General features: G+C 42.1%; 1 protein-coding gene across 9 annotated transcripts in view; it reads left to right on the forward strand.

The window, feature by feature from the left end:
- LOC126980957 (potassium voltage-gated channel subfamily KQT member 1-like) overlaps window positions 1-14,828 on the forward strand; it is a 100,429-nt gene that overhangs the window by 31,714 nt on the left and 53,887 nt on the right. The window lies entirely within an intron of this gene.

The following is a 14,828-nucleotide window of genomic DNA, read 5'->3' on the forward strand; positions in this document are numbered from 1 at the left end:
CACTTTGCTAATACCCAGCTAGTGGCAGCACGAGAGATTCAATTACCTTATATTTCTTCCCTTCACCGCGATTTGCGATTTGTTAAAATTTTGGCAACAGAAGACCTATTATGTAGCTCGTATCAGTTATTTCCACAATATACCATTCTCTGACAAAGTAAACCGATAAATTCTGCCAAATAAATGTTTTGGAACTGGTAAATTTAAAAAGAAAAGGTACAAAGAACAGGATATTGGTGCATCGATGAAGAGGAACATAATCAAAAGTGTGAGGAGGCTTTGGGGTTTGAGTGGCATCTGTGCTCCTTGATATTTGGGGGTGGAGCTACCATCACCCAATATATCAGAGGTTACATAAGAAGGCGTCCTTACGTTGTATCTGTAATGATGGACAGAGTAGAATGTATCTGCTAGAAATGCTCACATAATATTATTCTCAGTATCTGCTAAATCGGCGCCATCGCTCCTTTAATTAAGTAAGTGTGATGGTGAGCCTAGTTGCACAGGATATGAAAAGTAGTTTTCCTCCGCCAAGAGCGGTAGCAAGTTTTCTATGAGTGTATTAAAGTCCTAAGCTTCGAATCTGAGCAGTGCAGATATGCACTTTACCTTCAAACAAAAGAAGAAACTTGACTTGAGCTATCTGAACGGGGATTTAAGGACTAAAATATTAAGAGCCTTAAAGGAGAGAAGCGGCGCTGTAGGCCATGCGAGTGCCCAAGGCACTTCTATCATCAGGAAGGCAGAGTACACTGGTCTAGTTCACCCACTGAGGCGATTTTTTCACTTCGGATCACACACCTTGTGGTCACCCGAATAGTACATCATGCGTGCATACATGTTCATACTTTTCTTTTTTCCAATTATTGCCTGAAAATTTATTAGTTGTATATATGTTCTGATTTTTCCACAGGTAGAGACAGTTAATCTTAAACAATTATATTAAATACGGCACCGTTATTGTGATACAAATAAAAAAAAAAGTAAACATTAGCATTTATACGATGCCGTGAGTTAGGCCTTAAGATATTCTCGGAAGAGTAAGGCTGCCGTCGTGGTGGAGTACCATCCAGCAGAGCGGATATAATGTTACAGGTGGGCAGCAACCGCTGCCATTGATTGGCTGGTGGTGGTGGTGGTGGTGGTGAGGACATTCGCTGCCGGAGGTACGACAAACACTTGTTGCGCATATGTCTCATTCAGGGATATATTTCCAGCGAAAACTTTTCCCTGCCTCCATTGCAGTCCTGCCCTCTAAGTTATTCGATGACGTAAGTAAGGAAATAAAATTTTTAATGGATTATCGCTTCATTGACTGTTCGGCCTGACCTCCCGCCACCATCTGAGAGCGTGGAGGGCTGAGACGGTGGCCATGAATTTTTTTTAGTCTCCTAAACACAGCCGTGGAGGGTGGGCGATCCGGCTGAACTCCAGTAAGCGGAGTCGGTAGTTGTATCGCTGGCACCGAGTCCCTGCGGCGGGGTTATAGCAAAGAATAAGAAACTAAAATTAAATAGCGCAACGGAAACCACCAAATGAAACGTTTTAGATAAAGTGAGACAATCTTAAAAGTGAGGAAAAGTTATTTCCAAAAATATACATGGATTTCCGCATGTGTGTGTGTGTGTGTGTGTGTGTGTGTGTGTGTGTGTGTGTGTGTGTGTGTATATATATATATATATATATATATATATATATATATATATATATATATATATATATATATATATATATATATATATATATATATTACGGCCAAAAGGAAAAAATCATCGTTGAGGCATAGCGAAACATGGATAGAGAATCGATGTGATACAATGGGCAAAAAGTAAGACATATTTGAGGTAAGCAAGTTTTGACTGCCGCTGCCTGTTTCCATGAAGGACTTCAACGCTACGTGTAAGCTTCGCCAAGTATCCTTATTTCTACGTTGACAATCTTTTCTAATAGACTCAATCGAGCGAGTCTCTTACAATGCGTGTGAATGTCAGATCAATAATCGAAAACTATTGCGGTATGAAGAATCGTCTACAATCTGGTGCCACGACTTCTCAACATAAATTTAGTGAATGAAGTCCTTTTACTGTAGATGTTCTCGTGATTCAAACAAGGCCCTCACAGGCAATGCCCCTGTACACTTAACTGTCCATCGCACACGCTTTTGTTTCTCAAACAGGTACTACCACATCCATACAGAAGTGCACGCATCTATTAGTAGTTTCGTGCGGGCACACACACACACACACACACACACACACACACAAAAGTTACTATCTCATCAGTACAAAAGCACATGCCTCTATTGGTTATTTCGAAAGCGGGCACACACACACACACACACACACACACACACACACACACACACACACACACACACACACACAAACGTTGCTTCTGTGGTGCAGTGGCTGTGCCATGAAAAGCACATGAGTAGATTGATTTTCGAGATGCGCTAATGCCGAAAAAAAAATGACTAACCCCTTTCTAAGAGATTATTGAGTGATTTTTTTAAGGCAAAGGGGGCAGCTCAAGGGCAAAAAACAAACAAAAAAGCCTTCCAGACGCTGCTCCAACAAGAGAAAAAGAATGAGTAGCCAGAGGAGAGGTCAATATCGGAAGAAGAGGTGTCTTGCATTTCCTCCCTTGAAACAATTGAAATCGTAGACAGAAGGAAAGACAAACAGAGAAAGACTGTTCCAAAGTTTACCGCCGAAAGGGATAAAATATTAATGATACTGGTTAACTCTTGCATAAGGTCGTATGAAGTGGGGCCGCGTGAGGGAGGGAACATACAGTTATCAACTTCAGAAGAGTATTCAGCATGGAAATGTCGATAGAAGATAAAAAGAGATACAACAATGCGGCGGGAGGAGACTGCTGTAAGAGGAGGGGAGTTGATGAGCCGAAGAGCTTTTGACTCCAATCTGTTTAGCATAGCTGTATGTGTGGAGCCTCCACGCAAATGAGATGCATACTTCAAAAGAGGCCGGACAAGACCAAGGTTTATGGACAGCATTTGAAAGTGGGAAAGGAACTGGTGGAGATGATACAGAACGCCCAACCTCGAGTAAGCTGATTTAGCTTGAGATAAGATTATGAAGTTTCTAGTTAAGGTTTTTAAGTTAAAGATAGACCGATAATGTTCATTGTATAAGAAGGAGACAGGTGTATTATGGAAGAAAATATAATAGATAATTTGAATATTGTGTCGAGTTTACAGGTGGAGACATTGAGATTTTTGAGTCATTGAAGGACACCAAGTTCTTCCTGCCCCATTCAAAAATGATAGGAATATCTGACGTTAAGCGATTTGCAGCGTCAACCCTGTGGGGAGGGTCTTCTACTGAAAAATGCAGAAAGGAGTCATCGGCATAAGAAAGGATAGGACAGTTCTTTTAGAAAGATCATCAACGAACAACATAAAAGAGTCTGTAAATAGAACAGAGCCCTGCGGGACATCACTTTTGATGGCGTTAGGGGAAGAACAGTGTCACTGTGTGCGAGATTCCAGCAGCACCAAATGAGTGGTTAAACGAACTCCAATGATCACGAGGAGGGTTAGCAGGATCACGAATCAAGCACTGGTCAGACGTTAGTAAGCAACCCCCACACACCCACACCCACAGCACACACCCACCCCCGCCCCCCCCCCCCCCCCCATATATATATATATATATATATATATATATATATATATATATATATATATATATATATATATATATATATATATATATATATATATATATATATATATATATATATTGAGGGTATATATGGGCAGGAGATTTTCTCTTAAACATGTCTGGTTGAACGTGATAGTGAGTTCAATGTTGACTATTAAGAAAATTCTTTCTTTCGTCTTATTATCTTGTCAATTTGGTGATGACTTCACCGTAAGTACACATTTTCACACCTACGGTAAAGTCATTACCAAACTGACAAAAGAGAATAAGACAATTATTCGAGAGAAAGATTATTTTCTTAAGAAAATAGTCAACACTGAACTCGCTATCGCGTTCAACCATATATATATATATATATATATATATATATATATATATAGATATATATATATATATATATATAGATATATATATATATATATATAGATATATATATCAACTTTTAACTACATATTAGCAAAACTCTTGGTCCCAATCTTAACTCCCATCACATCCAATTATTATGTAGTTAAAGACTCGTTTTCATTCGCAAAAGAGATCTGCCCGACGCTACGGAGATAATTTGTTTTAGTTTTTGAGTCTGCATGTCAGATTTCGTTGTTCTTGATTACTTACCCAAGGCTTCTTCCCGGTCGGGCCTGATGGTCGGCCCAGCCCGTTCTGGCGCAAGCGAATGTTTATAGTGGCGCCATCTTGTGTTGGCTCATGCTACCCCCCGGAACTCATCTTTGAGCCTCTCTTTGAAGAGGTTATCTAGAACCCAGGTTGATCGGTGGTCTTCAGGCCAGCATGTGGGTAGTCTTACTCTTAGGCCACTCGGCGGTGACTGAAAAACCTCAGCTGTGCGGCGGTCAGGATTCGAACCCGCACTCCTCCTGGAGCTCCTGAACGCGGGGCCGTCACGCTGACCACTCAGCCACCGCCTCCTCTTAAAAACACACGCTCGTTCGCTCTCTCGTGGCGGAGAGAGGCTCTCCTCAGATCATAACCAAGGCAGGGGTTTTCTATCCTGCATACTTTACTATAACATGACCACTCTGCCCACGACGTTGTGGCGTATGAGAGGTAAATGTACGCTGTTCTCTACTTCACATATACGCCTCAACTATTTTTTTTTCCAGTAGACGATCAATATTTAGTTTATTTAATGAGATAGCCTATTGTTCTATTTAATGTTGTGTTTTATATTGTCCAGCATCCAGTGTTAAAATGACCAGTGCTGTACAATATATAAACAGCAATAAAGGAATGTAACGTGGGTTATATCGCTACATAAACTATTCATAACCTACTAGTAGTCCTGAAACAAATTCTCTCTCTCTCTCTCTCTCTCTCTCTCTCTCTCTCTCTCTCTCTCTCTCTCTCTCTCTCTCTCTCTCACACACACACACACACACACACACACTAATATTTTAACTTTAATCTTATTAGGCTAGCTTTCCATGTTTTTACTCATCCCGCAGCATTTTCATATTTTTCTCTCTCGACAACACTTTAACGTGTTGGACCAGGTGTTCTTCAAGTAGTGCATCAATACCCCCAGAGGGTATCGAAACCGGCTCTTGGGGGTATCCAAAAACGGAATCCTGGAAAATATTAAATTATTAATAGCCGTCCTGTTTTCTCTTTTTTACAGGAAAGTAAAAGTTAAAAGTTGGAGTAGTAGGCTAATATTGGAAAGGGAGGATCAGGCTAACTAGTTGAAGTTTGGGGTATCGGAGCTGAAAAATTTTAAGAACCACTGAACAGTTAGACGATATATGTGTGTGTGTGTGTGTGTGTGTGTGATCACTAACGCCCAACACTGAATGGGGGGAAAATACGGAAAGCCGAATAGGGTCGAAGTAATGAAATGTGTGTATTTACCAATTTGTATTTACCTATTTGTAGTATACAGGGCCTGAGCTCAAGCTTGGACACTCTTGCCTCCTAATATATATTTGTCCAACTTTTCCTTCATTATATGGATGGATATTGCCCGCTTCAACAATGTCTTTGTTTAATCCATTTCATGTATCCACACTCCAGTATGGAAAACTGTACTTCTTTATGTCTTTCAAACAACGCCAGCAATTACCCTCCCGATTAGAGTAATTGCAAGGCTCATTAGTTGATCTCTGGGTAGTGCCAGGACCTCACACACCACACACCCCATCTTGCTGAAGCGGGGCTCGAACCGCCGCCTATCAGGCCGTGAAACCTGGCAGGGCAGCGCTTTACCAACTGAGCTATCAGAGAGGTGTGTGTGAGTGTGTGTGTGTGTGTTAAAAGATTGGGCCGGTAAGTGCTGTTAGATGTAGCTGCTGGCGGAGACTGATTCAATGGCACGACCTTTTTCGATTCCTCCTTTTCCTGCTCCTCCTCCCTGCCCCGCCTCCCGTCGTCTCCTGATCCTTTCGCTAATTCACATAGTTCACTCCACCTTCATTATAATCTACTTCCCGTAGCTCCTCTTACTCTCCTTCCCTTTAGCTCCTCTTCATACTGCCCCAACCTTTCCTTTAAGCGTTCCACTCGATCACCTCTTCTTGCACCTGTTTCCCGATCCTTCCCTTACTATTTAAACATTTTCTTTCCTTCCGACATCATTTTGCATTAATCATTCTTGTCTCTTCTCTTGATTTACATTCATAGAATTTGTGATTCCACGAATCCTCCTCAAACCTTATTATTTTATTGTTATATTTGTTCATATATATATATATATATATATATATATAAATATATATATATATATATCTATATATATATATATATATATATATATATAGATAGATAGAGAGAGAGAGAGAGAGAGAGAGAGAGCATGAGCTCGTTCTGAATATTTCTTCCATATAACTTACCCTTCCATCACTCCACGTTCCGCTCGAACCCAACTTCTCTCCTACTTAAGCCTCCGTGGTTAGCGTGCCAGGCAAGCACTTCACGGGCCCGAGTTCGAATCCCGGCCCGGGCAGTCGGGGTGCAGCTCACCCAGCTGTTCATCCTCCCTTTCGAGCAGTTCGATAAATGGGAACTTTGAAAAACCTGGGGAAGGTAAACTGTGGTAACCCGGATGTCATACTGGCCCTGTGTCCCGGGATGATGGACTCTATCCGAAAGTCTAGTTATAACAAGTTTGTTCACGCGCGTGAGAGGCTTGGCAGAGAAGTGACGTCATGCTGCCTCGGTGGGTCCGAGGACAGAAAACGGAGTAATTGATGGGTGACTTGTATGCAGAGGTGACGTTACACAGCCTTGGTGGGTCCGATGACAGAAAACGGAGTAATTGATGGGTGATATGTATTTTTTTATTTTTTATTTTGTCCAATGTATACTACCTTTTCAGTCATACTATTTTTTCTTTATTATCTGCAATTATACCATTCGTATTTAACAAAACAATCATATAAGTAGTAAGATTAAATTATTTTTTTCTATTCTTGTTCTTATAGTTTACTTAGTAAATAATACTGGTGAGGGGGTGACCAATTTATACTACTATATTAGTAAATTACTGTGTAAAATATATATATATATATATATATATATATATATATATATATATATATATATATATATATATATATATATATATATATATATATATATATATATATATCTTTGATATTGCTTCTAAAGTTTATCTCTTATCCATTCATCCACTGTATCTATCTTTCTCTTTTCTGTACCATTTAATACTTTTCCGTCGTCGCCTACGCTATTTTTCTTTCTCTTTCCATTCCTTGCTACCACACTGCGCGCCCCATCTCTACAAACACCCACGCTTGTTAGGTGCAGTCACCAGGGTGTTATTATTATTTTTATAACCTAATCAAAAGACCTTTCTGCCCAATCTTGCATTCTCTCTCTCTCTCTCTCTCTCTCTCTCTCTCTCTCTCTCTCTCTCTCTCTCTCTCTCTCTCTCTCTCTCTCGTCAGGGTTTATATCCCGCATACCGGGTGTCTGTGGATGTGATGTTAAAAATGTATTAACTCAAGCAATACCCACAGACCCATCACCTAAGTTCCAAGTCCCAAGGTTACTAGCTGGCGATTATGCCTATGCTTGCCAGTCAGCAACACCGAAATATTGACTAACGGGGAACATACACCATGGGGCGCGTTGCTTCATTCACTTGCCGCTTCCACTCCAAACGATCCTCCTGAGCAAACTTCCACGCATCTGTCCTTTCCATTCCAAGCCCCTCCCGGCAGGACCTTTCGTCATCCGACTTGCTCCAGCCATGAGTTCCGTGAGCACCGCTTTGTCTCCTTCACTCAGGGTGGTCTCGTATAGAAACCCTTTAAACAGAATTGAAGTACGGGAAGCTTAACACTTGCCCATTTAGCCCGAGTTGGCGTTTACGGACTAAGCTGGTAACAGACCGCCTTAATTGAATTTCACGAATTAGTCGCTAGTTTGTCACGAAGTCATTTTAGCGATACCCAATGATCCTGCGATGGCACTTGGTACGAAAGACATCGGCATGCCTCACCAAGTCACAAGTCACTATTCAGCGCCCATACCTCTCAGCCGTTCAGTAAGTAATGACAATAATTGTAATGTTTGTCTGTCTGTCGAAGAAGTTCATCCTCAGGTCGTCCCACCGAGCTGGTGCAAAATGCCAGAAGCACTTTCTTTTCGTTGGTTCCAGAGGATGTACAGGAGCGATAGAACAGAATACAGAAATAAGGTTGTGATCAAAGGAGCCCAACGGAGAGAACAGTTTGACAGGTTAAACCGAAGGGTTAGAAGTTAGGAAAAGGTTAATGGCGTTGGGCGTGTCTCTAAGGAGGTCGGGGATACGTGTAAGTTGTTGAACCAACTTCTCTAGATTACTGACGAGAGTAAAGTTGTAGGCTTGTTCACCAATCCATTCAGTGAAAGAGGATGAAAGCTAAAGCTGGTCGTGAACACCGAAATCTCTTAAGATTGAGATTTCAGCGAAGCGAGAGTGAGTCAGAATGTGTTCGACTTTGGAATTCAGAGTCAAAGAATTATACATAGTTGGTAGAGTTAGGTGAGAGATAAACAACACAGACGTATTAAAAACAGAATGACAATTAAGTCATATCCTAAGGTCCATCCTTAGCGCAAAATCTCAACTGGAAACTTCACATCTCCTCCCTTACTAAATCAGCTTCCTCGAGGTTCGGCGTTCTTTATCGTCTCCGCCAGTTCTTCTCTCCCGCACAGATGCTTTTCATATATAAGGGCCTTGTCCGCCCTCGTATGGAGTATGCATCTGACGTGTGGGAGGGCTCCACTCACACAGCTCTCTTGGACAGAGTTGAGTCTAACTGTGGTATTATCAGTCAACCTCTTCCCCCTTCACGCGAGGAAAGCAGTCTTCGTGGACCAAACGGTATTATCAGTGACGAGGAGTGTCTTTGTGCAGCGCGCGAAGCGGCTAACGGGAAGGAAACGAACCATTTTCTCTCTCTTCAGAAAGAACAGCTGAAGACCACCTCTTTGCCAATATTTTGCACATTCAATGATTTATTAGAACATTTTTCCATGTTACTGTATTATTAATTGGTATAAGAACAATCTAAATTTTATGGGCCTTATATAAAAGGTCATACAATGCGATAAACTATTTTTCTGTTTATTCAGGACTTCACTGTTCCTATAATAATATAAGCCAACATTGGAACACGCCGCCCGGTTCACTATTCACCAGTTCTAACAACAGTTCTCGTTCTTGAGCGTTTATAAGGCTGGCCCTTCGAACCACCAGCATGGAAGGTGCTGGGATGAAAGTGGCGGGCTCCGGCCTCCGGGCGCATAATATATATTTCCCATGCAAGTCTGTATGGGTATGTGGTGTTTGGCTTCACACGGCCAATCATCGTTGTCCCAGCTCGTGAAGTCACCTGTGGGTGGAGCTTAATGAAACCACTTGAAAATAAAATATGTATTTTGTCGTCAAAACAAGACTAACGTAATATACATGCATATATTATTTAATCACAAATAATAGTATTGTAGTAGATTTATCCTATAAACATCCTTAACAAGTGTTTAGTAACTAATGGCAAAATAAATATGCAACCTCGTTCTCTCTGTGCGAAGATCACAATAGTAGCAGCTGGATATAACTACGATGAAAGCTCAGCAGAACAGATGATACCATTTTCCACCCGTTGATAGGAGCTCGAAAACTAGTTAAAAAATATTTACACGGGAGAAATAACGAAGGGAGAAAGAGACGTCTCATGGAACAAGTGGAGAATAAAGAAAATATACACATTTTATTCTCCAGCGGTCTTCTAAGCTCCCCCCCACATATGACGTCACAAGCTGGAACAGCGATGATTCGCCGTGGAAAGCCAGGCACCTCATACCCGTATAGACTGTGTGAACTATTATTTTATCCCGTGTGAATATATTTTGAACTAGCTTTCGAGCTTCTATCAGTGGGTAGCCCGGTAGAAAATAGTATCATCTGTTTTGCCGAGCTTTCCTCATCGTTATATTCAGCTGCTATTGCTGTGATCTTCGCTCAGAGAGAACGAGGTTGTATATTTATTTTGCCATTAGTAACTAAACACTTATTAAGGATGTTTAGGATAAACCTTCTACAATATTATTGTTTGTGCTTCCATAATATATGCATGTATATAACAACAACAACAACAACAACAACAATTTCCACTTTGGGATAAGCCCAGTGTCAAAGCATCAAGGAAAGGATTTATTATAATTAATAGCGATGAAATGAAAACAGAATTGTTAATATTTTGTACATTCTTTTGGAGCGAAAATATGCTATAATGCTTCCATAAAAAAATAAAAAAATGTTAATATTCGCGTCCAGAGAGAGAGAGAGAGAGAGAGAGAGAGAGAGAGAGAGAGAGAGAGAGAGAGAGAGAGAGAGAGAGAGAGAGAGAGAGATTCACAAATGTATTGATAAATAAAGAGATAGAAAGAGGGGTCTGGGGGTAGTTTAATGAATGATCCTTTGTATGTTGAAGAGAATCGATCCATCAGGAATAAAGCGATGTGCTGGGGTGACCTCTCCATCTTTCCTGTACCCGGCAGCAGCAGCCAATCGATTTCCATCTCCAAGTCCATTGTTTCGTCTAAGCCTTGCGGGCGCTAGTCACGGGCGGCGATGGTGCTGGTGCGGGGTGTCTTTTTGGGGTCAAGTTGTCAATGGCTAAGAAGAATGAGGAGCATTTAGATGTAAAAAAGGAGGAGGAAGAGTAGTATGATGAGCAGGAGGAGGAAGAATTCGTTAGCAATTTTTGATATGGGAAACGCTTTACCTGTCTTCATAGAAATGTAAAATGCCAAAAGTCATAATTTTATGGGGTAACTTTAATAATGTCTTTTCGTTTCTCTCTCTCTCTCTCTCTCTCTCTCTCTCTCTCTCTCTCTCTCTCTCTCTCTCTCTCTCTCTCTCTCTCTCTCTCTCTCTCTCTCTCTCTCTCTCTCTCTCTCTTATTTATACTAGAATACATACAAATTTTACAGAGAAAATTACACCCTACATAACATAGGTTTAAAAAGTAAAATTTAGTAGACTAAAGGTTACATAGTTAGTGTTACCTATCTTAAAACCTAACTCTGCACATATTTATTATCTGCGGCTAAGCAACCAGTCATTTACCGTTATTTTAAAACTTTGGAGAGTGACTCCTCTAAGGTTCGGCTGAGTCACCAGTAAGTCGTTCCATAAACTAACATAGTTCTTCACAAACTGAAGCTGGTGGTGCCACGTTCGGCAGCGGGCCCGTATTAGTTCATCTGGAGCCGAAGACACAGCCCGTGTGGTGACCTGAGCCCTGCGGTTTGGCTGCCTCAAATCCTGCAGGTGACTCGCTCTCTGTTCCTGTATTTTGAACATCACAGTGAGTCCCGCAACGTCTCGTCGGTGTTGGGGAGTGTGGTGTGGCTCCTGCCCGTTGCCGCTGTCCTTGATGAGCCTCGCTGCACGGTCCTGCAGTGTACTTCATCCAAGAGGGTGAGGTGTTTTTTGGAAGCGCCACCCCACGCAAGGTACGAGTACTCCAGTGAGGACCGAAGCTGTGCCTTGTATAGGATCTCCAGCCCTTTTGTTTAAAAGCCACGACATTCTCCTTAACACAGCCAGCTTTCCCGAGGCCTCTCTGGCAAGCCGCTCAATGTGGGTTTTGAAGATCACCTTCCGGTCGTAGGTGACCCCCAGCACCTCCACCTCGTCTTGTGGAGCCAACCTGTCCCCATTGAGTTCAGGTGCAGGGCCGTACTCGACCTTGAGACATTTGAGCAGCTGCGTTTTGTGCGGGGCAACTTCACCTGTCACATGTTCCCCCATGCTATGATACAGCCGAGTGTATTGTTGATTTTTATTGAAGTGGTAGACACTTCCTCTGGGTCGTAGCTCTGGGTCAAGGTGATGTAGTTTGCATAAGCTCTTGCACTGGGGGTGAGTTGCAGTAGGTCATTTATATAGATGTTCCAAAGCAGGGGGGACGAGGCAGCTTCCTTGAGGCACACCGGCACTAATATGCTGTGTCTCAGACTCCCGTCCACTGACAACCACTTTTAGGTACCTGTCCCTCATATAATCCCTAAGGAGTGAAAGGAGAAATCCGTCTATGCCGGCTGCGTGGAGCTTTGTGACCAGGGCCTCGTACCGAACTCTGTCAAAGACCCCTTCGATATCCAGTGCCACAACGGCAGTGGCCTTGCCTTGGTCAAGGGCGGCACTCAGACTAGAACTCAACAGCAAGTGCAGGTCTGCCGCTGACCTCTCTCTCTCTCTCTCTCTCTCTCTCTCTCTCTCTCTCTCTCTCTCTCTCTCTCTCTCTCTCTCTCTCTCTCTCTCTCTCTCTCTCTCTCTCTCTCTCTCTCTCTCTCTCTCTCTCTCTCTCTCTCTCTCTCTCTCTCTCTCTCTCTCTCTCTCTCTCTCTCTCTCTCTCTCTCTCTATCTCTCTCTCTCTCTCTCTCTCTCTCTCTCTCTCTCTCTCTCTCTCTCTCTCTCTCTCTCTCTCTCTCTCTCTCTCTCTCTCTCTCTCTCTCTCTCAGAAAATGCTGTAATGCTACCATTTAATTATTTTATGAATACCTTAATCGGCCGATGTACTGCAGTTTTGGTTTCCCAATAAGGTCTCCAACGTAGGGCAACCATTTTCTTTTTACAAAGGAGGCAGCTCAAGGACAAGAAACAAAAACAGGAACAAAAAGGCCCACTAGACGCTGCTCAAACAAAAGAACAGAAAGAACGAAAGTTCAAGCTGTAAGCAGGGGGAAATACAGACGAAAGGCTGTTCAAGAGTTTATTAGCTGAAGGGAGAAAAGGATGAAGACGCTGGTTGACTCTAGCATAAGGTATTAGGACAGAGTAAGGATGAGCAAGAGTGAAAAGTCGTGTACAACGATGCTGCGGGAAGGGGGGAAGCATGCAGTTTGCATGTTCAGAACAGCAGGCAGCATGAAAACGTCGATAGAAGATAGAAAGAGATGCAACATTGCGCCGGAATTTAAGAGGCAGAAGACAGCCAGTATGAGTGGAGAATCGATGAGACGAATGGCCTTTGACTCCACTCTGTCCAAGAGAGGTAAGTGTGTGGAGACCACCCACACACACGAGATGCATACTCCATACGAGGGCGGACTACTAACTAACTAATGGGGAGCATACGGCCGGGGGCGCGTCGCTTCACTCACTCGCCGTCCATACTCCAAGCGATCTTCCCCAGCAAGCCCTCATGCTGCCCTCTCCATTCCAAGACTTGGGACTTGGCGGACAAGGCACCTGTATATGGACAGCATGTGAGAGGGATAAAAGAACTGATGGAGACAATACAGTACACTCACCCTCGAGGAAGATGATTTAGCGAGAGAAGAGACATGAAGTTGCCAGTTAAAATTTTGAGTTAATGATTGATTGGGAATGTATATTGTGGAAGAAGGTGACATCTGTGTGTTTTCGAAGAATAGAGGGTAGGTGTTTCGAAAATTTGAATGCACTTAAAACCTGAAAAGCTGCCCGCTCTTTTGACGTTATCAACTCGAGATCCAGCTGGTGAAGATCAGTATCTTTCTGAGGCCACGGTTGAGCTGTACTATCTGGGATCGGAAAATGCTGTACTGATTTCCCAGAGATCCAGAGAAACGAAGAAAGTGGGAAATGATAGTCAGACGCAAGAACTGGAAACTGCACCATAATTAATTCATATGCTCAGTAAGTACAAGATTTTCACCTGTGTACTTGCATAATGCACGGACTTTATATTGTACAGCCACTGGTATTAATGCAAGTGATTCATTTTGGAGAAAAAAAAAACATTCTTAATCATGCGTATATTTATAGATATCCTTTATATTCACCATCATAATATCGGAAACTTTGCACCGCATTAAGACAACTTAATCTACTCTACATGGAAAATTATCTAGATTTTATATATATTTTTCTTTTATTTTCCTGGGCATTGTTCATGCAGTGACCCCTGTAGATATTGAAGATACATTATCACTCCGTGAGAACTAAATACTCCATTATTATATAATAAACAGCAAACGATTAGCTAGATATACATTGAAATATGACTTAGTAGCTTTGTTTTCTTATTACGGAATTTAGACTCCACTATTTTCTTTTGCTTTTATCAGGACCATTTTAAGGAAAGTCACTATGGATCCGGAGGAGTTGGTGGCCTGAAACGACTTAAGTTAACTGCCTTTTCGACAAAGTTTATGTTCCTTATTATCATGCAACATCAGGCAATGTTTTCTTGATTATGGCTTCCATTAAGGTTATTTTGTGCTCAATAAGATTATATGTTGACATTGGAAACATTAGGAGACAGAGGTCAAACTTGGTGTATGTGGTGTCTGGGAGGCACTGGGATCATCAAACTGTTCAATGGCCCTCTAATTCTGATATATAATATCAGTTTTGTAAATTGTAATAATTTTAAATAAACTTACGAAGTATCATTCGTATCCTCAAAAAACATCCTTTGGAGGGCGGGAGTGAATAAATGTTGTAGAAGCGAAGGATGGGAGTCAGCGGTGGCAGGAAGCAAGAGCGGGCATAGAAGCGAGATGGCGCCTGGGGCACGAGTGGCCAAACTCTTCTTATCTATGGCTCTGCTGTCGCGCGTCACTCGCGCCTAATTGCCGAATCCCAAGTAACAGATCCCCCCAAGGTGCAGCAGGACTGCG

The sequence above is a fragment of the Eriocheir sinensis genome, chromosome 46 (genome assembly GCF_024679095.1).
Source record: "Eriocheir sinensis breed Jianghai 21 chromosome 46, ASM2467909v1, whole genome shotgun sequence".
Classification (NCBI taxonomy): domain Eukaryota; kingdom Metazoa; phylum Arthropoda; class Malacostraca; order Decapoda; family Varunidae; genus Eriocheir; species Eriocheir sinensis.